The following is a 20,220-nucleotide window of genomic DNA, read 5'->3' as shown; positions in this document are numbered from 1 at the left end:
AAATATGTTGCTATGGGTTGAATTGTGTTTCTGCCCCCAAAATAGATATGTTAAAGTCCTAACCCTCAGTACCTGTGGACCTTATTTGTAAATAGGGTCTTTGCAGATTTAGTCAAAATAAATTGGTGTAATTAGGGTGGTCCTTAATCCAGTTGACTGGTGTCCTAATAAGAAGAGGGAAATTTGGATACAGATACACAAGGAAAACACCATGTGAAGGCACAGAGACAAGCAGACCTGAAGGAAGATGGCCACATGAAAAAGGAAGCCATATGAACATTGGAATTATGCTGTCATAAGCCAAGGAACACATGAGGCTACTAGAAGTTTAGAAGAGGTCAAGAAGGAGGCTTCCCTAGAGATTTTGGAGGGCGTGTGGTCCTGCTGACACATTGATTTCAAACTTCCAGCCCCTAGAACTGTGAGAACAAATTTCTGTTGACTTAAACCATCTAGGTTGCAGTACTTTGTAACAACAACATTAGGAAATTAATATGTGAATAACTGTCATTTTTGTTAAATGACAAAAATTTAGCCACATATCAAAGATTATATAATTATTATTGTACAAGTTCAGTTGCTCTGTTGATGGATAGGCAATGTTTGTATGAAAGAGTAAAAACTTTCATGATTCAACAATTATATATTTTTCAAGTTATATTTTATTAAAAATTATGTTTTTGTCATATGGCTTATTTTTCTTGCCTTCATCTTGACAAAAATCACTAATTTTCATAATAAAGATTTTACTTAATTTGTGTTCCATTTGCAATAATTACTGGCATATACTTTCAAAATGATAAAAATATCTTTAAAATATTTAGATGTAAAGGATTATGAACAATAAGTAAATATATTTCCAGATTGCAAAATTTAAGTATAATTTCATAAACATGTAAATTAAAGATTAAAATATAATTACCAAAGTAATTATTTCAAATACTGTTCTTTCAAATATTCAAAAATTGTATATTATAATTTCAATAAAAATAGATACAATTAATTAGTAATTTTAAAATTTAAATCAAAATTACATAGATAAACCTGAAATTTATATTTAATTTCTGGAAGAAATAATTACATTTAATTAAATATTTTTATAAAAATTAACTTATTTTTAATACTAATTGGTTGGACTTTGTGTTAGGTGACCTGGTGCATGGATTTACAGAGGCTGTCAAGGACTATGAAGAAGTTAATCTTTCCCTATTCCTGTTACACAGTCTTCTAAAAGAACAATTATCTGGTTTTAAATCTTGTAATTTTTGATATTTCATGATCTAGAATATACTGAAAATTATTAGCAATTCACTAAATTTGACCCTCTAAACACTTTTTTTTCTTTTTAGAGAGAGACAGAGAGCACAAGTTGGGGGACAGAGAGAGAGGGAGAAAGAAAATCCTCAATTGGCTCCATGTCCAGTATGGAGCCTGATGTGGGGTCAATCTTACTACTCTGAGATCATGACCTGAGCTGAAATGAAAAGTCAAACCCTTAACCATGTGAGCTATCCAGTCACCCTGATCCTCTAAACATTTTTAAGGTATTTCTAAGCATTTTAAAATTTTATGTTTTCTTTATTTTTACCTTGGGAGGATCCGATAAATTTCTAAGAACCATATCTCAAATCATACCAAAGAAAATCAATGTGGAATAGAATAAATATAGAAATCCACTTTATATTAAGCTTCAAATATTTCTTTACTTTAAGCAGGGGTTTCTAAACAATATCTATGATAATTAAAATAAAAGGAATACTTTTGAAAGCAAATTTTTAACCTATCATAAGAACTAATTGAAAGCAAGCTAAACTTGAGCATTCTACAAGGTACACAGTTTTGCAATGCAGTGGTGTTCTAAATCTATATAACGTATAAAAGGAAATAAATACATTGTATTGTTTGGAGAAAAAGGGAATGACTAAGAATTTTTTTTTTAAATGCTGTCTATTTGGGATGCTTGGGTGGTTCAGTTGGTTAAGCATACAACTCTTGATTTTGGCTGAGGTCATAATCTCAGGGTTGTGAGATCCAGCCCAAGGTACAGCCCCACTTTGGGCTCCTCACTGGGCATGGAGTCTGCTGAAGATTCTCTCTCTCTCTCTCTCACCCTCTCTCTTCTCCCCTCCCAACCGCACTCTCTTTCTCTCTCTCAAAAAAAAAAAAATGCTGTTTATTCAACTTTTGTTACTTTCAAAGCAACAAATAGTGAGCCATGATGTTAAAATCTTTCATTCATGGGTCTCCATTGGCTCAGCTTAGAAGATATATATACCAAGATATATATCACATTAGAAGATACATACTAAGTTCCTATAATACAGAGATAACAATGGAAATGCATTTGTGATAAGTTCCTTGAAACTACTATTTATGCTTCGATTGTCTTTATTTTTCTTTCAAACTCCTTCTGTGTCAGATATGAGAAAACAATAGTAACTACACGATAGCCTGAGGTATGTCTAGCTAAATCCACAGATAGGTGGGTAGTGGGTAGGTAGATAAAAATGTAGATAAATCTTTATAGATAAACACATTTGGAGTGGTCATGAACATGTTTTTCAATTTTTTTATTATTATTATTATCTTATATTAATCACCATACATTACATCATTAGTTTTTGATGTAATGTTCCATGATTCATTGTTTGCATATAACACCCAGTGCTTCTTGCAGAACATGCCCTCTTTAATACACATCACCAGGCTAACCCATCCTCCCACACCCTCCCCTCTAGAACCCTCAGTTTATTTTTCAGAGTCCATAGTCTCCAATGGTTCGTCTCCCCCTCTGATTCCCCCCCTTCATTCTTCCCCTCCTGCTATCTTCTTCTTTTTTTTCTTTTTAACGTATAATGTATTATTTGTTTCAGAGGTACAGGTCTGTGATTCAACAGTCTTACACAATTCACAGCGCTCACCATAGCACATACCTTCCCCAATGTCTATCACCCAGCCACCCCATCCCTCTCACCCCCCACCACTCCAGCACTCCTCAGTTTGTTTCCTGAAATTAAGAATTCCTCATATCAGCGAGGTCATATGATACATGTCTTTCTCTGATTGACTTTTTCACTCAGCATAATACCCTCCAATTCCATCCACGTCATTGCAAATGGCAAGATTTCATTCCTTTTGATGGCTGCATAATATTCCACTGTATATATATACCAAATCTTCTTTATCCATTCATCTGTCGATGGACATCTTGGCTCTTTCCATAGTTTGCTGTTGTGGACATTGCTGCTATAAACATCGGGGTGCATGTACCCCTTCAGATCCCTACATTTGTATCTTTGGTGTAAATACGAAGTAGTGCAATTGCTGGATTGTATGGTAGCTCTATTTTAAACTTTTTGAGGAACCTCCATACTGTTTTCCAGAGTGGCTGCACCAGCTTGCATTCTCACCAACAGTGTAGGAGGGTTCCCCTTTCTCTGCATCCCTGCCAACATCGGTCGTTTCCTGACTTGTTAATTTTAGCCATTCTGACTGGTGTGAGGTGATATCTCACCGAGGTTTTGATTTGGATTTCCCTGAGATCGAGCAATGCTGAGCACTTTTTCATTTGTCTTTTGGCCATTTGGATGTCATCTTTGCAGAAATGTCTGTTCATGTCTTCTGCTCATTTCTTGATTGGATCATTTGTTCTTTGGGTGTTGAGTTTAAGAAGTTCTTTATAGATTTTGGATACTGGCCCTTTATCTGATATGTCATTTGCAAATATCTTCTCCCATTCTCTCAGTTGTCTTTTGGTTTCATTGACTGTTTCTTTTGCTGAGCAAAAGCTTTTTATCTTGATGAGGTCCCAATAGTTCATTTTTGCCCTTGCTTCCCTTGCCTTTGGCGATGTTTCTAAGAATAAGTTGCTGCGGCTGAGGTGGAAGAGGTTGCTGCCTGTGTTCTCCTTTAGGATTTTGATGGACTCCTGTCTCACATTTAGGTCTCTCAACCATTTGGAGTCTATTTTTGTGTGTGGTGTAAGGAAATGGTCCAGTTTCATTCTTCTGCATGTGGCTGTCCAATTTTCCCAACACCATTTGTTGAAGAGACTGTCATTTTTCCACTGGATATTCTTTCTTGCTTTGTCGAAGATGAGTTGACCATAGAGTTGAGGGTCCATTTCTGGGCTCTCTATTCTGTTCCATTGATCTATGTGTCTGTTTTTGTGCCAGTACCATACTGTCTTGATGATGACAGCTTTGTAATAGAGCTTGAAGTCTGGAATTGTGATGCCGCCAGCTTTGCTTTTCTTTTTCAACATTCTTCTGGCTATTTGGGGGTCTTTTCTGGGTCCATACATATTTTAGGATTATTTGTTCCATTTCCTTGAAAAAAGTGGATGGTATTTTGGTAGGGATTGCATTGAATGTGTAGATTGCTCTAGGTAGCATTGGCATCTTCACAATATTTGTTCTTCCAATCCATGAGCATGGGACGTTTTTCCATTTCTATGTGTCTTCCTCAATTTCTTTCATGAGTATTATATAGTTTTCTGAGTACAGATTCTTTGCCTCTTTGGTTAGACTTATTCCTAGTTATCTTATGGTTTTGGGTGCAATTGTAAATGGGATCGACTCCTTCATTTCTCTTTCTTCTGTCTTGGTGGTGTATAGGAATGCCACTGATTTCTGTGCATTGATTTTCTATCCTGTCACTTTACTGAATTCCTGTATGAGTTCTAGCAATTTTGGAGTGGAGTGTTTTGGGTTTTCCACATAAAGTATCATATCATCTGCAAAGATGGAGAGTTTGACTTCTTTGCCGATTCAGTTGCCTTTCATTTCTTTTTGTTGTCTGATTGCTGTGGCTAGGACTTCTAGGACTATGTTGAATAGCAGTGGGGATAGTGGACATCCCTGCCGTGTTCCTGACCTTAGGGGGAAAGCTCTCAGTTTCTCCCCATTGAAAATGATATTTGCTGTGGGTTTTTCATAGATGGCTTTTATGATATTGAGGTATGTACCCTCTATGCCTATACTCTGAAGAGTTTTGATCAAGAAAGGATGCTGTACTTTGTCAAATGCTTTTTCTGCATCTATTGAGAGAACCATATGATTCTTGTTCTTTCTTTTGTTAATGTATTGTATCACATGATTGACTTGCAGATGTTGAACCAACCTGGCAGCCCAGGGATAAATCCCACTTGGTCGTAGTGAATAATCCTCTTAATGTACTGTTGGATCCTATTGGCTAGTATTTTGGGGAGAATTTTTGCACCCATGTTCATCAAGGTTATTGGTCTGTAATTCTTTTTGATGGGGTCTTTGTCTGGTTTGGGCATCAAGATAACGGTGACCTATTAAACGAGTTTGGAAGTTTTCCTTCCATTTCTATTTTTTGGAACAACTTCAGGAGAATAGGTATTAATTCTTCTTGAAATGTTTGGTAGAATTCCCCTGGGAAGCCATCTGGCCCTGGGCTTTTGTTTGTTGGGAGATTTTTGATTACTGCTTCGATTTCCTTAGTGGTTATAGGTCTGTTCAGGTTTTCTATCTCTTCCTGGTTCAGTTTTGGTAGTTGATACATCTCTAGAAATGCATCCATTTCTTCCAGATTATCTAATTTGCTGGCATAGAGTTGCTCATAATATGTTTTTATAATTGCTTGCATTTCTTTGGTGTTGGTTGTGATCTCTCCTCTTTCATTCATGATTTTATTTATTTGGGTCATTTATTTTTATTTATTTATTTATTTATTTTTTGATAAGTCTGGCCAGGGGGTTATCAATCTTGTTAATTCTTTCAAAGAACCAGCTCCTAGTTTTGTTGATCTGTTCTACTATTCTTTTTGTTTCTAATTCATTGATTTCTGCTCTGATATTTATTATTTCTCTTCTCCTGCTGGGTTTAGGTTTCTATTTGCTGTTCTGTCTCCAGCTCCTTTAGGTGTAGGGTTAGGTTGTGTATTTGAGACCTTTCTTGTTTCTTGAGAAAGGTTTGTATTGTTATATACTTTCCTCTTAGGACTGCCTTTGCTGCATCCCAAAGATTTTGAACAATTGTGTTTTCATATTCATTTGTTTCCATGAATTATTATTTTTTAATTCTTCTTTAATTTCCTGGTTGACCCATTCATTGTTAAGTAGGACACTCTTTAGCCTCCATGTATTTGAGTTCTTTCCAACTTTCCTCTTGTGATTGAATTCTAGTTTCAAAGCACTGTGGTCTGAAAATATGCAGGGAATGATCCCAATCTTTTGGTACCAGTTGAGACCTGATTTGTGGCCTAGGATGTGATCTATTCTGGAGAATGTTTCATGGGCACTAGAAAAGAATGTGTATTCCGTTGCTTTGGGATGGAATGTTCTGAATATATCTGTGAAGTCCATTTGGCCCAGTGTGTCATTTAAAATTTTTATTTCCTTGTTGATCTTTTGCTTAGATGATCTGTCCATTTCAGTGAGGGGGGTGTTAAAGTCCCCCACTACTATTGTATTATTGTTGATGTGTTTTTTTGCTTTTGTTATTAATTGCCTTATATAATTGGCTGTTCCCATGTTAGGGGCATAGATATTTACAATTGTTAGATCTTCCTTTTGGATAGACCCTTTGTGTAGGATATAATGTCCTTCCTTATCTCTTATTACAGTCTTTGGTTTAAAATCTAATTTGTCTGATATAAGGATTGCCACCTCAGCTTTCTTTTGGTGTCCATTAGCATGGTAAATGGCTTTCCACCCCCTCACTTTCAATCTGGGGTGTCTTTGGGTCTAAAATGAGTCTCTTGAAGGCAGCATATCAATGGGTCTTGTTTTTTAATCCAGTCTGATAGCCTGTGCCTTTTGATTGGGGCATTTAGCCCATTTACATTTAGGGTAACTATTGAAAGATATGAATTTAGTGCCTCTGTATTGCCTGTAAGGTGACTGTTACTGTATATTGTCTGTGTTCCTTTCTGGTCTATGTTGCTTTTAGGCTCTCTCTTTCTTAGAGGACCCCTTTCAATATTTCTCGTAGGGCTGGTTTTGTGTTTGCAAATTCCTTTGGTTTTTACTTGTCCTGGAATCTTTTTATCTCTCCTTCTATTTTTTTTTTTTAATATTTTATTTATTTGACAGAGAGACACAGCGAGAGAGCGAACACAAGCAGGGGGAGTGGGAGAGGGAGAAGCAGGCCTCCCGCTGAGCAGGGAGCCCGATGTGGGGCTTGATCCCAGGACCTGGAATCACGACCTGAGCCGAAGGCAGACGCTTAACGACTGAGCCACCCAGGCGCCCCTCTCCTTCTATTTTCAATGACAGCCTAGCTGGATATAGTATTCTTGGCTGCATATTTTTCTCATTTAGTGCTCTGAATATATCCTGCCAGTCCTTTCTGGCCTGCCAGATCTCTGTGGATAAGTCTGTTGCCAATCTAATGTTTCTACCATTGTAGGTTACGGATCTCTTCTCCCAAGTTGCTTTCAGGATTTTCTCTTTGTCTCTGAGACTAGTAAGTTTTAGTATTAGATGTCAGGGTGTTGACCTATTTTTATTGACTTTGAGAGCTGTTCTCTGTGCCCCCTTGATTTTGATGCCTGTTTCCTTCCCCAAATTAGGGAAGTTCTCTGCTATAATTTGCTCCAATATACCTTCTGTCCCTCTCTCTCTTTCTTCTTCTTCTGGGATCCCAATTATTCTAATATTGTTTTGTCTTATGGTATCATTTATCTCTCGAATTCTGCCCTCATGTTCCAGTAGTTGTTTATCTCTCTCTTTTTCAGCTTTTTATTTTCCATCATTTGGTCTTCTATATCACTAATCTCTCTTCTGCCTCATTTATCCTATTGGTTAGAGCCTCCATTTTTTATTTCACCTCATTAATAGCCTTTTTGATTTCAACTGGGTTAGGTTTTAGTTCTTTTATTTCTCCAGAAAGAGTTTCTCTAATAACTCCCATGCTTTTTTCAAGCCCAGCTAGTATCTTTAAAATCATCATTCTGAACTCTAGTTCTGACATCTTACTAATGTCTGTATTGATTAGGTCCCTGGAAGTCGGTACTACCTCTTGTTCTTTTTGAGGTGATTTTTTCCATCTTGTCATTTTTTCCAGAGGAGAACAGGTGAATGAGAGAACAAAATGCTAACAGGGTAACAACATCCCCAGAAAATATACTCTAAACAAATCAGAAAAGACCTGAAGCCGGGGGAAAAGAAAGGCAAAGAAAGAAAAAAGAAAAAGAAGAAAAAAGAAATAGAAAAAGATAAAAACAAATAAAAACAGAACAAACCAAAAAAACCTAGAATATGATCAAATATGTTCAGGCTCGTAAATAGGTCAGTGCCACACACTAGATTTTGGTCTGTTAGAAGAAAGTGCCTTCCAAAATTTTAAAGAAAGAAAAACTTATATATGTACAAAGTAAGGGTTAACACGATGGAGAGATGGAATATGACTGTAAAGATGAAAATTATGAAGGATTTTATAAAAGGAATTGATAAGAAGTTGGTTGAAAAAAGAAAGAAGAGTATTTAAAAAAAAAAAAGGAGTGAATGTGATCAGGCAGGAGACTACAACAAAGCCATATGCTAGAGATTTAGGGTATATTTTCATCTGTTAGAAGAAACTGTATCCCCCCATTTTTTTTTTTTTTTAGATTTTATTTATGTATTTGAGAGAGAGAGAGAATGAGAGAGAGAGAGCATGAGATGGGGGAGGGTCAGAGGGAGAAGCAGACTCCCCGCCGAGCAGGGAGCCTGATGTGGGACTCGATCCCGGGACTCCAGGATCATGACCTGAGCCGAAGGCAGTCGCTTAACCAGCTGAGCCACCCAGGCGCCCCTGTATCCCAAAATTTTAAAGAGAGAACTATATATATATATATATATATATATATATATATATATATATATATATATATATATGCCAAAAATAAGGGTAACTACTATGAAGGGGTAGAATATGACTCTAAAAATGAAAAATAAAAAAAATATTTTTAAAAAAAAGGGATTGATAAAATGTTTGTTGAAAAAGGGAAAAAGAAAAATTTGGAAAAAAAAGACAGCTAAAAAAGATATTAACTTTGAAAGACTAAAGAATCATGGTAAAAAAGTAATGGATTTTATGTGCAGTATTTCCCTAGCGCTGGAGTTCTGCCGTTCTCATTGATCGGTAAACTTGGTCTTGCTGGCTGTTCTCACTGATCTTCTGGGGGAGGGGCCTGTTGCCGTGGTTTCCAAGTGTCTTTGCCAGAGGCAGAATTGCCCCGCCCTTGCTGGTCCGGGTTAAGTAATCTGCTCAGGTTTGTTCTCGGAAGCTTTTGTTCCCTGCAAACTTTCCATACAGCTTTGGAGGAGGTGAAAATGGCAGCCTCCCAATCTCCACTCCAGAGGAGCTGAGAACTCGGGGCCCCGCTTCTCAGTGAGCCCCCAGAGAAAAGCCGCCAGTCACTCCCATCTCCCCTGTCTCTGGCCACACTCCATGCTCACCCGGCCTGTGACCGAGCATTTCTATCTCTGGCACCTGACCCCATGCAGAGTCTCCAAACCCAGCAGATCCCTGCGGTGCACTCCCACGTGACTCCTTCCAGGGGAGGAAGGTGAGTCTCCCTGGATCTGCCACTTGTTGGGTCCCTGCTGGAGGAGCAGTGGCCCAACTGTGCCATGGATCACAGTTTATGGCAACCCTGAGCTGAGAGCCCGCACCTCAGCTCCGTCTCTGTAGCTGGCTTCCCAGCTCTGATACCTGGGAGCTCTGCTGCCCTCACGCACCGCCGGTCTTTCTGTGACCCCGAGGGTCCTGAGACCACACTGTCCTGTGAGGGTTCCACCCCCTGCTTAGCCACTGGAGTGACGTCCCTCAGTGGAGCAGACTTCTAAATGTTCCGATTTTGTGCTCTGTGACTCAATCACTTGCCAGAAGCTGCCAACGGAGGCCCCCTCCCCCGCCGTCTATCCTCCCGAATATCACCTCAGATTCACTTCTCCGCACGTCCTACCTTCCAGAAAGTGGTCGCTTTTCTGTTCAGAGAGTTGTTGCTATTCTTTTCTTCGATCTCCTATTGAGTTTGTAGGTGTTCAGAATGGTTTGATCCCTATCCAGCTGAATTCCTGAGAGGAGATGAAATCCAGGTCTCCTACTCCTCCACCATCTTGCTCCTCCCCCCCCCCATTTTTCTCAAATATTTTGTCATGTTGTTGATTTTGTTTGATAAAACAATTGACACTTTATCCATTTTAACTGACACAGAGATTGCCCTGTGCAGACAATGGCAGTGAATTCTTAACTTAGGACAATATGTTTAGAAAATGGTAGAAGAAAATGGATAAGCCAGTCTGTCATAACATATATTTAAAATTGTGAACAGGCACCTTGAGAAATACTATTGTTCATAATGAAATGAGTACAAGTATTTCCATTATATTTACTAAAGCTACATATAACATCTACCACATAGTGCTTTAATTCTTATTCTTAAAAGTTATAATGATTTCAAGAATTGATTTTATTGAACAGTTTGTTTATGGAAGTGGTGGTGTCTGGCAAATGAAACCACTTCTAGGAAGAGTGCTCATTTATCTTTCTTGGATTTCAACCAAACACATTTCAGAGATAATGTATCTACAAAAGTTTAACTTGACTGGCATAAGGTTTAAGTAGAAATATTCCATTCAAATCTCTATCCATATCTATATCCATATCTATTATGCATGCTGCCCATTTGTAAAGACACTCATGACTCAGGATAGTGGATCTTAACTTTGCATATTGGAATTACTTGGTAGCTTAAAAAGATACTTGAAACCTGGGTTCCATCATTGGAAGTTCAGATTTAATTGGTCATGGGCATTTGTTCTTGGGTAATGAAATTTTTAAGCTCTCCAGGTGATTCTAAAGTCTAGTAAAATAGTAGAACCACTGTCTTAGGATTTTAAGAAGGCTTGGGTGAATACGGTAATATTTTAGATTTTATAAACGTTCCTTTGAAATGACCATACCTAAACACAGCATGCTGACTTCTTTGAACATGCTTTAACTCATATATGGAATTTAAGAAACAAAACATATGAGAAAGGAAAAAGAGAAAGAAGCCAAGAAACAGAGTCTTAACTGTAGAAAACAAACTGATGGTTACCAGAGGGGAGGTGGGAGGAGGTATGGGTGAAATAGGTGATGGGAATTAAAGAGACACTTATCATGAAGAGCACTGAGTAATGTATAGAATTCTTAAATCATTATATTGTACACCTGAAACTAATTTAACAATGTATGTTAACTATAGGGGAATTACAATAAAAAAAATAAAAAATAAGGGTACGTGGCTAGCTCAGTCCATAGAGCATGTGACTCTTGGTCTTGGGGTCATCAGTTTGAGCCCCACATTGGGCCTGGAGCCTACTTAAAAAAAATAAATTAATTAAGTAAATTTTAAAAACTTAATAAAAATAAATTATTTAAAAGCAGATTTGATGACATAAGTATATTGTAATTTAGTTATTATAAGTCCATGATTAAATAAAATATGATTAAAAACTATATTCTCAATATTATTTTGGTTCCTATTAATCATGAGGCTGTTACTGTTAAATTTTCTACTTCTGCATAATGTACTCTTTGTAGAATGGATTTTAAAAAGGCATATTTATTAATGTAGATTGGATTTTAGTGATGTGGTGGTAAATATTTAACAACCAGGTCTTTGAGGATAAATGGCCCTGATTTGTAGTATTTTCTGCTTTCCATGATATATGTACTTCTACTGTGGCCACTCTCAACCTACAACATGATGTCAGCCAGCTGACAAAGTTTCTGAAAATTTAATAGCTGTTGCAAGCTTGAAGCTGGGTCCAGCATACCATTAGAACACACCACTTGCATACGTCTAGCTTTTTGTAGTAAACACTCTTACACAAATATGTCAGTTAATCCTCAAACTCACACAGTGATAGAGTAACAGTGTGATTTGTTCCAATTCAAAGGAAGGAAATAAGAGTCTTAAAGAAGATTTAAGTTCCTGAGAGGAGACGAAATCCATAAGTCAAACAGAGAAAGACATGTATCATATGATCTCACTGATATGAGGAATTCTTAATCGCAGGAAACAAACTGAGTGTTGTTGGAGTGGGGGGTGGGGTGGGAGGGATGGGGTGACTGGGTGATAGACACTGGGGAGGGTATGTGCTCTGGTAAGCGCTATGAATTGTGCAAGACTGTTGAATCTCAGATCTGTACCTCTGAAACAAATAATGCAATATATGTTAAGAAAAAAAAAAAAAGAAGAAGAAGAAGGTAGTGGGAGGGGAAGAATGAAGCGGGGGAAATCGGAGGGGTAGACGAACCATGAGAGACGATGGACTCTGAAAAACAAACGGGGTTCTAGAGGGGAGGGGGGGTGGGAGGATGGGTTAGCCTGGTGGTGGGTATTGAGGAGGGCACGTTCTGCATGGAGCACTGGGTGTTATGCACAAACAATGAATCATGGAACACTTCATCTAAAACTAATGATGTAATGTATGGGGATTAACATAAGAATAAAAAAAATAAAAAATAAAGAAGATTTAAGTTTCTCAAGTCTGGCTGCAACCATCAATATAAAATTTTGAACATCTACTATGAATCAGGTGCTATTCTTCCATCTGTAGATTCATGGCAATATCCCTACCCTCAAAGAGCCTATATTTTACTCTGAAAAGACAGAAAAATCAGTAAATCAACACATAGGATAAGCTTACTAGTTCATAGGAGTTACGAGGAAAATGAGATTGATGCTGTGGTACAGAATGACTGTTACAGGATTTTTTTTAGGTTGGACCATAGACAAGTTTTCTAACTTAAGTTGTATATGAGGTATTCAAAGTAATGAAGCTCCAGGGGGAGTGTTCTGAGGAAAAGGAACAACAGAAAATGTGCTAAAAGGAGTATAAGCAAGGAGTTTCTAAGGTACAACTAAGGATGTAGTGGGTACCTACTAAATGTAGTACAGATAAGAAGTTGGGAAAGGTTGACAGAAAACAGGCCTTATTATGGGTCTTATAGTTTGGATTTTATTCTACCTGTAATGGAAAGCCACTTGGAGGTTTTAGGCCTGGGAATGATGAGATCTGAAGTATGATTCAAATGATAACCCCAACTACTCTGATCAGGGGATGAGTGGGGGTTGGGAGGTGCCATAGTTCAGGCTTTGATTCATGGTGATGTACAATAGAGCAGATTTCCAAGTTATGAGTTGTGCAGAGGTATCAGTCTTCTAAGCCCTCAACAGCAGTTTGGTGGATCTAAGCATACTTGTCCCAGTTGGCTGATCACTTCAGCTTCAAGCCAGGGTTGATAAAACTGGTATCAATGTCCCTTTGCCTGGCATATAAGGGAAAACACTGGAAAGTGGTTAGCAGTGAATATAGTAAGATAAATTTGGATTATGGATATAATTTGAAGGTAAGGATATCTATATTTGTTGATCATTTCACTGTGGGACTTAAAGAAAAGGATATACCAAAGACTCTTAATCAGTCAGATAGGAAATGGATGAAACACTCAAAGAGTAGACAAAAAGAGTTTTAATAAATGGACTATTTACAAAGCTGAAGAAAATTAAAGTGATACCAAAAGGAATGATGAATTGCCCTGGGATTCTCAACAGCAGGAAGGTATTATAAACCATAAAAGTGCTATGTAGTGGTAATTTTCACTTTAAAATACCACTTTGAAAAGTCAGAGAAACTTCCAAATGGAAATATGTAAAACCAAAAATGCTTTGGATCTGATTGAGAGTTAGGATGGAAAAAAGTAATCCTATCACAGTAACATAGTTGTTTTTGTTCGTTTGTTTGTTTGTTTTTTCCTGTTTTCCTCATCCTCTAGTGGGCATGGGATATTTTGGAATAATAAAACATTGATCTCATTATAAGAAAAGTAATCTGTATTAGCAAGAGAAAATTTTCTTGTAGATGGTTCACCTTGAAGTATCTTAAAACCCTAAGTATACTTCGAGAGAATACCATAAATATCTACTCTACCTCCCCCTGATATAGAACCTCGAGATTTCAATATCTTGAAAATCCTCAGTCAAATTTTTCTTGACGTAGTGTTTGGATTTTGATTGTTAATCACCCAAACCAAAGCCTTGCCAAATCATGATCTTTCATTCTACATCTGGCATTTGTGTTCTGTTCCTCTCACTGCTCATTAGTGTAACTATTTTTTTTCCCCAATGTTTCTTTCTTTCTTTTTTTTTTTAAGATTTTATTTATTTATTTGAGAGAGAGAGAATGAGAGACAGAGAGCACAAGAGGAAAGAGGATCAGAGGGAGAAGCAGACCCCCCGCCGAGCAGGGAGCCTGATGCGGGACTCGATCCCGGGACTCCAGGATCATGACCTGAGCTGAAGGCAGTCGCTTAACCAACTGAGCCACCCAGGTGCCCCAATGTTTCTTTCTTAAAAAGAGGCTTAGGGGCACCTGGTTGGCTCAGTTGGTTAAGCTTCTGACTCTTGATTTTGGCTCAGGGCATGCTCTTAGGGTCCTGAGATTGAGTCCCATGTCAGGCTCCATGCTTGGCAGGGAGTCTGCTTTGGAGTCTCTCTCTCTCCCTCTATCCCTCACCCCCTCACCCCCCACTCCCATGGGTTCTCTCTCTCAAATAAATAAATAAATCTTAAAAAAGTAGGTTTAGGTAAAGAGGCTAGTAGCTAATCTAATATTATAGCTTGGTTAGAGATCAGTGGATTCCTCAGTAATGATTATCATGATGTTTTTAGTCTAGAAGTTGCAGAAGGAAGACAGAGGTTTTTTTGTTTTGGTTTTCTTTTTCTTCCTGATTCTTACCTTCTTATTGGTGTATACGTGTTTCTTATCTTTCAGTTTTGGTTTTGTTTTGTTTTGTTTTTAAGATTTTATTTATTTATTTGAAAGAGAGAGAGCAAGCACAAGGGAGCTACAAAGGGAGAGGGAGAAGTAGACTCCCCACTGGGCAGGGAGCCTGACACAGGGCTCAACTCCAGGACCCTGAGATCATGAGCTGAGCCGAAGGCAGACATTTAACCTACTGAGCCACCCAGACACCCCATTGTCTTTCAGTTTCTAATTGAACTAACTTTCATTGAACTAAATTTACTTGTGGTCATATCGATATACCATATAAAATATCTCAAAGTAGTCAAGACTTCCTTGTGTTTTGTTTTGTTGTTATTCAAGTAGATTAACATAGATGTACCAATATATATAACTAAACAAAAGGAATGCACATATGTCAAGCACTAAGAAAAATCCAAATGTTGGAATTACAGACTTGCAAACATAAGCACTGAGTTAGACTGGTTTCACAGATGGGTAAGAGAGACAGAGAAGAGGACACGATAGAGGGAGAGAGAGAGAGAGGGAAAGTGTTTGAATTAACATTATTATCTTCAAAATGGAAGTGGTGAAAATAATCCAGATATTAACAGGTATGCCATTAGTGAAGCTCCCAGGTTCATGATATGGCCTAGATAGCTAACTCTTACTTTTGCCGGGGTACTAAGGGTTATTGACTGTGGAGTCAAGGTTTATGATAGTTTGATTGTTATGTGTATTAGATAGATGTTTCTGAGTTTAGGATATTAATATTGTCATACCTGAGATTGACACATATATAATAGCCTTAGCCTTTTACTATAAATGTACATTCAAAATAAGTAGTTGACTGGCTAATTACAAAATAATTTTTCTTTTAAAATGGTAATTTTGACATTACTGGCTTAATCAATTTAATTCAGTCTTCTCAGGTTCTTTTTTGTTAACTATGATTATATTCATCTGTTATATCTGGCTTTTCTTAGTTTTCTGACAAAAATATAGCCAAGAAAGACATAAAATTTGGACAGTTAAATTGCTTAGAAAATAAAATATTGCTTAATTTTTATTATTAATTATTTGTAAAGATAAACCCATTGTAAAGAGTCTCAGGGTACATGCCAATTAAATATTTTTAAGTCATTAAAATAAAAATAGCTGCAGCATAAGAATTTTAATTGCCAACTGATGTCTTTTGGCCTAAAAAGTTAAATTTTATAGTATGCCCTCAAGGTCAAAACAAGAATTTCTGGAAAATAAGTAGGCAGGTAGTCAGCAGCACTTACTGATTTCTCCTTCTGGTAAAAGTTGAAGCCATGAACCTAGTGAGCTTTTGATTCCTGAAAACAGGACTTTTGGTTGCTAAACCTTAGGTGGAATGGATATTTGAAAATCATGTAGAAGCAATGCCATATATCACTGAGGAATTTGGCATGTTCCTATATAGACAGGCATTATATCTCTTCCTATTGAATCCTACTATTTATTTATTTATTTATTTATTTATTTATTTATTTATTTATTTGTATGTATGTATGTATGTATGTATGTATGTATGTATTTTGGCCTGCTTGGGTGCTATCTGGTACCAGTAAAAACCTGCATCCCCACAATTCTACTTATTAATTTATTAAGTAATTATTTGAAAAAAAAACTAGTTGATCACAATTGCTAAAATAGTATGCCTTTTACCTACAAATGTGGGTCTGATGTCATATTTTCCCTGGATAGCTCCAGCTGGGGGGTATTTCAGATGGTGTTTTAATTTCCTTACGAAGGAGCAAAAGATCTGAATCTAACTAACTAAAGCAAAAATCAGTTTTAAAAATAGAATTGAAATATATGATTAGAGAGATACCACTCACTATATCAAAAGAAATGCCTAAAACTAGACTTTGAGGAGGAAAAAATATAAACCAAGTGAGCTCATCAATCTCAGCAGGAGAACTCAGTACTTCTTATTCAGGGCACTGACATCATAATTAACCAGAATTAGCTGTTCATAACATTATTTCCTTGTATAATTCCATGTAAGAATTTAATGCCTAGGGATACAGTTTGATTATCATGGTTGGTGCACATGCCAAACATTTAATTGGGGCATGACACTGGAACAGGTCTGCTGATGCTGTTCCCACAAGAACCATGTCTAGTGGCAAATTTGCAATGTAAACTTTACCAAGCAAAGTCAAAGACAAGTGCTACTACTAAAGAATAATAGAAGAAAAAATTTAGATATCCTCAGAATATATTATTTTTTTCTCAATATTATTTTCTTTCCACCAAAACCTGGAGTGACCGATAATATTTCTCTCAAGAGAAAAAATTTGCTATTTACTATGAATAGGCTGCCTGTGTGGAACATCTTATAAGTGTGGTTTATAGGAAAAAATAAAAGCAATGAATTGATTTCATCAGTTTCTGTATTAATAGGGATCATCCTTAATGTTAAACCATATTTATATTATTTTAAACTGATATTTGTGTATTTATTAACTTCAGTTTAACCTCATGAAGCAGAGACTTAATTTTTTTCTCACTAGGCCTAGACCTGGACTGTATTTCCCAGGCTCCCTTGCAGTTAGGCAGGTCATGCGACTGTATTTTAGTCAAAGGAACTTAAGTAGAAATGATGGGAGCCACTGCCAGATTGACCTGCTGAAACCCTCCATAACTTTTCCATCTATGTTCTTCCCTGTGCTGACTGACAAAATGAAGAAAGCTCACTGGAAACTACATATTGAAGATGGCAGAGTTGTCAATCACCAGGATCACTGAAAGACTATGCTGAACAACAAACTATCCTCCCACCATCACCTCCTTGGGTTAATATGTGAATAAGAAACTCCTAATATTTTTGTGCCTTTGTAAATATTTGTTTCAACAGCTATAGTTAACTCACTTAATAGTTCTCATAGGATATATTTTACACTGTAAATTTAGCCTTTTCCTAAATACTTATTTTACTGTCATTATACATGTCTAAGGATAAGAGTCTTATGAGTTAAGGATTAAACCCAAAGAAACCAACTGATGCCCACACAATAGTGCCTAGCCAGTGCTTCTTGCAGAAGGTTTCCTGAATGATGCCCATACTCGTGAGAATGATGTACTACACATGAGTGAACAGGTCAAGTTTCTTATGAGCAGCTTTCAGTTGACAAAGTTCTAGAAGCCCTCTATAGTCAGCAGCATCTCATCACTAATGTTAGATTTAATTATGTCTCATAAATAGGATTCATTCATAAACAGAATAAGAGAGTGAGAGGGAGAGGTATTCACATTGTATCTTGGAAACAAAGAATTGGTTCTCTTACCTTTCTGCCCCTTCCACCCTGTATCACTTCTGCCATGGAAGTAAGAAAATGCTCCCTTATAATTACTACCTAGATGGGGTGCCTGGGTGGCTTAGTCCATTAAGTATCTGACTCTTGGTTTCGGCTCAGGTCATGATCTCAAGGTTGTGAGATCCGGTGCTCAGCATGGAGTCTGCTTGAGAATCTCCCTTACTATCCCTCTGCCCCTCCTCCCAGTCACACTCTCTCTCAAATAAATAAATAAAATCTTAAAAAAAAAAAAAAAAAAAAAAAGAGGAAAGCCTGGGTGGCACAGTAGGTTAAGCGTCCGACTCTTGGTTTCAGCTCAGGTCATGATCTCAGGGACATGAGATTGAGCCCTGCATCAGGTTCCAAGCTCAACACAGTCTGCTTAAGACTCTCTCTCCCTCCTCAAATAAATAAATAAATCTTAAAAAAAAAAGAAGTATCATTACCTAGTTACATTGCAATGTACTATTATAAAGGCTAAGTATACCATTTTCTTGTATTTCTTCTTCTTTCCTGTCCCACCCCTACCCAATTGGTGTTGATAACAAAATGAGTAGGCCAAACATAAAACCTAGGAGAATAAGGGAGTTTGCACGTGGATTTTTTTTTAACTGACTGAGACATTATTTATTTTATTATCTAAGAATATATGTTTATAAGTACTCATATTTCATTACTTTATTTGGATAGTAAATTTTACTGGGAGAGAAACTCTGGAAAAAAACTCAAAACCTTAAAACCATACCCCTTCCTTCTATACCTTGGCTTCTTCTTTGGGATAAGACAATACCATTCTTTTTTTTTTTTTTAAGATTTTATTTATTTATTTGACAGAGAGAGAGACAACGAGAGCAGGAACACAAGCAGGGGGAGTGGAGGAGGGAGAAGCAGGCTCCACGCAGAGCAGGGAGCCCGATGTGGGACTCGATCCCAGGACCCCGGGATCATGACCTGAGCCGAAGGCAGACGCTTAACGACTGAGCCACCCAGGCGCCCACGACAATACCATTCTTAATATAAAAACTAGAGAGGGTATTTGAAGCACATGGCTCTTTCTGGATCCCCTAAAGCACAGGACTACTTGGTGCTGAGTTGAGGACCAGAACAGGATTCCCTAATAACCAGGGATGGCTCAGCATTGAGATAATCAAGGATCCATACCTTCCTGCTCACATAGGCTCTTTTTTTTTTTTTTTTTTTAAGATTTATTTATTTATTTGAGAGGGAGAGAAAGAGAGTAGGGTGAGGGGGGGAGAGAAAGTGAGAAAGAGAATCCTAAGCAGCCTCCATTAGGAGCCCAAAGCGGGGCTTGATCTCATGACCCTAAGATCATGATCTGAGCTGAAATCAAGAGTCAAATGCTTAGTCGACTGAGCCACCCAGATACCCTCACATAGATTCTTGATAAGACCTACTTGGTCTTTCTGGATCTGGAAAGGAGCTACCAAATTGCGCCAGTGGGTTTCAGGTTCTGAGGCTAGGAGACGCTTGACAAATGCAGCCAGTGAGACTTGGAAGCAAAGAGCATTTTTCTCTGGCCTCAGGAAACAATTGGCAGTTGAGAGTTTGTCTTCTGCTTTATCAGAGGCATAGAAAGAGCTGTGCCTTCTGGTGACTGTTCCTTTGTCCAGTCTACCCTAATGACAATCTGATCACTAAGCATATGGAAGGAAAAAAATATATATACTATCCTTAAGAGCACATGAAACCACAGGAAGGAATAACAAACAAAAGCCAGAGATCAACTTGCTCCTGTTGAAATAAAGTCACTGGAGTCAGAAGACAACAATCTTAACAAAATGATAAAGGCTCTTGTGGAGCATCAATTAAGTTATTAAAATCATGATATTAACAGTTTGAAACTCTTTTAACCATTTGGAAGACTAGGTCATCAGTATTCAGCACCAAGTTAGTGGCATGGCAGATCATGTGAAATTAATAGCTCAGAACTCACAGGAAAAAAAAAATAGAGATGGCATGTAATGGAAACAAGTTTATAGGATAGTTGTCAGAGATATAATATGAAAATAATATGTGTTTTAGAAAAGGAAACGGAATATATGATATAGAAGAAATGATTACATAAATCAAAGGGGACAACTTATCTGATCCAAAGAATTAAAAATCACAGGGCACCTGGGCGGC

The sequence above is a fragment of the Mirounga angustirostris genome, unplaced genomic scaffold, assembly GCF_029215605.1.
Source record: "Mirounga angustirostris isolate CCGP_5_RB_7025 unplaced genomic scaffold, mMirAng1.0.hap1 SCAF_2, whole genome shotgun sequence".
Classification (NCBI taxonomy): Eukaryota; Metazoa; Chordata; class Mammalia; order Carnivora; family Phocidae; genus Mirounga; species Mirounga angustirostris.
Note: the sequence above shows the minus strand (reverse complement) of the source record.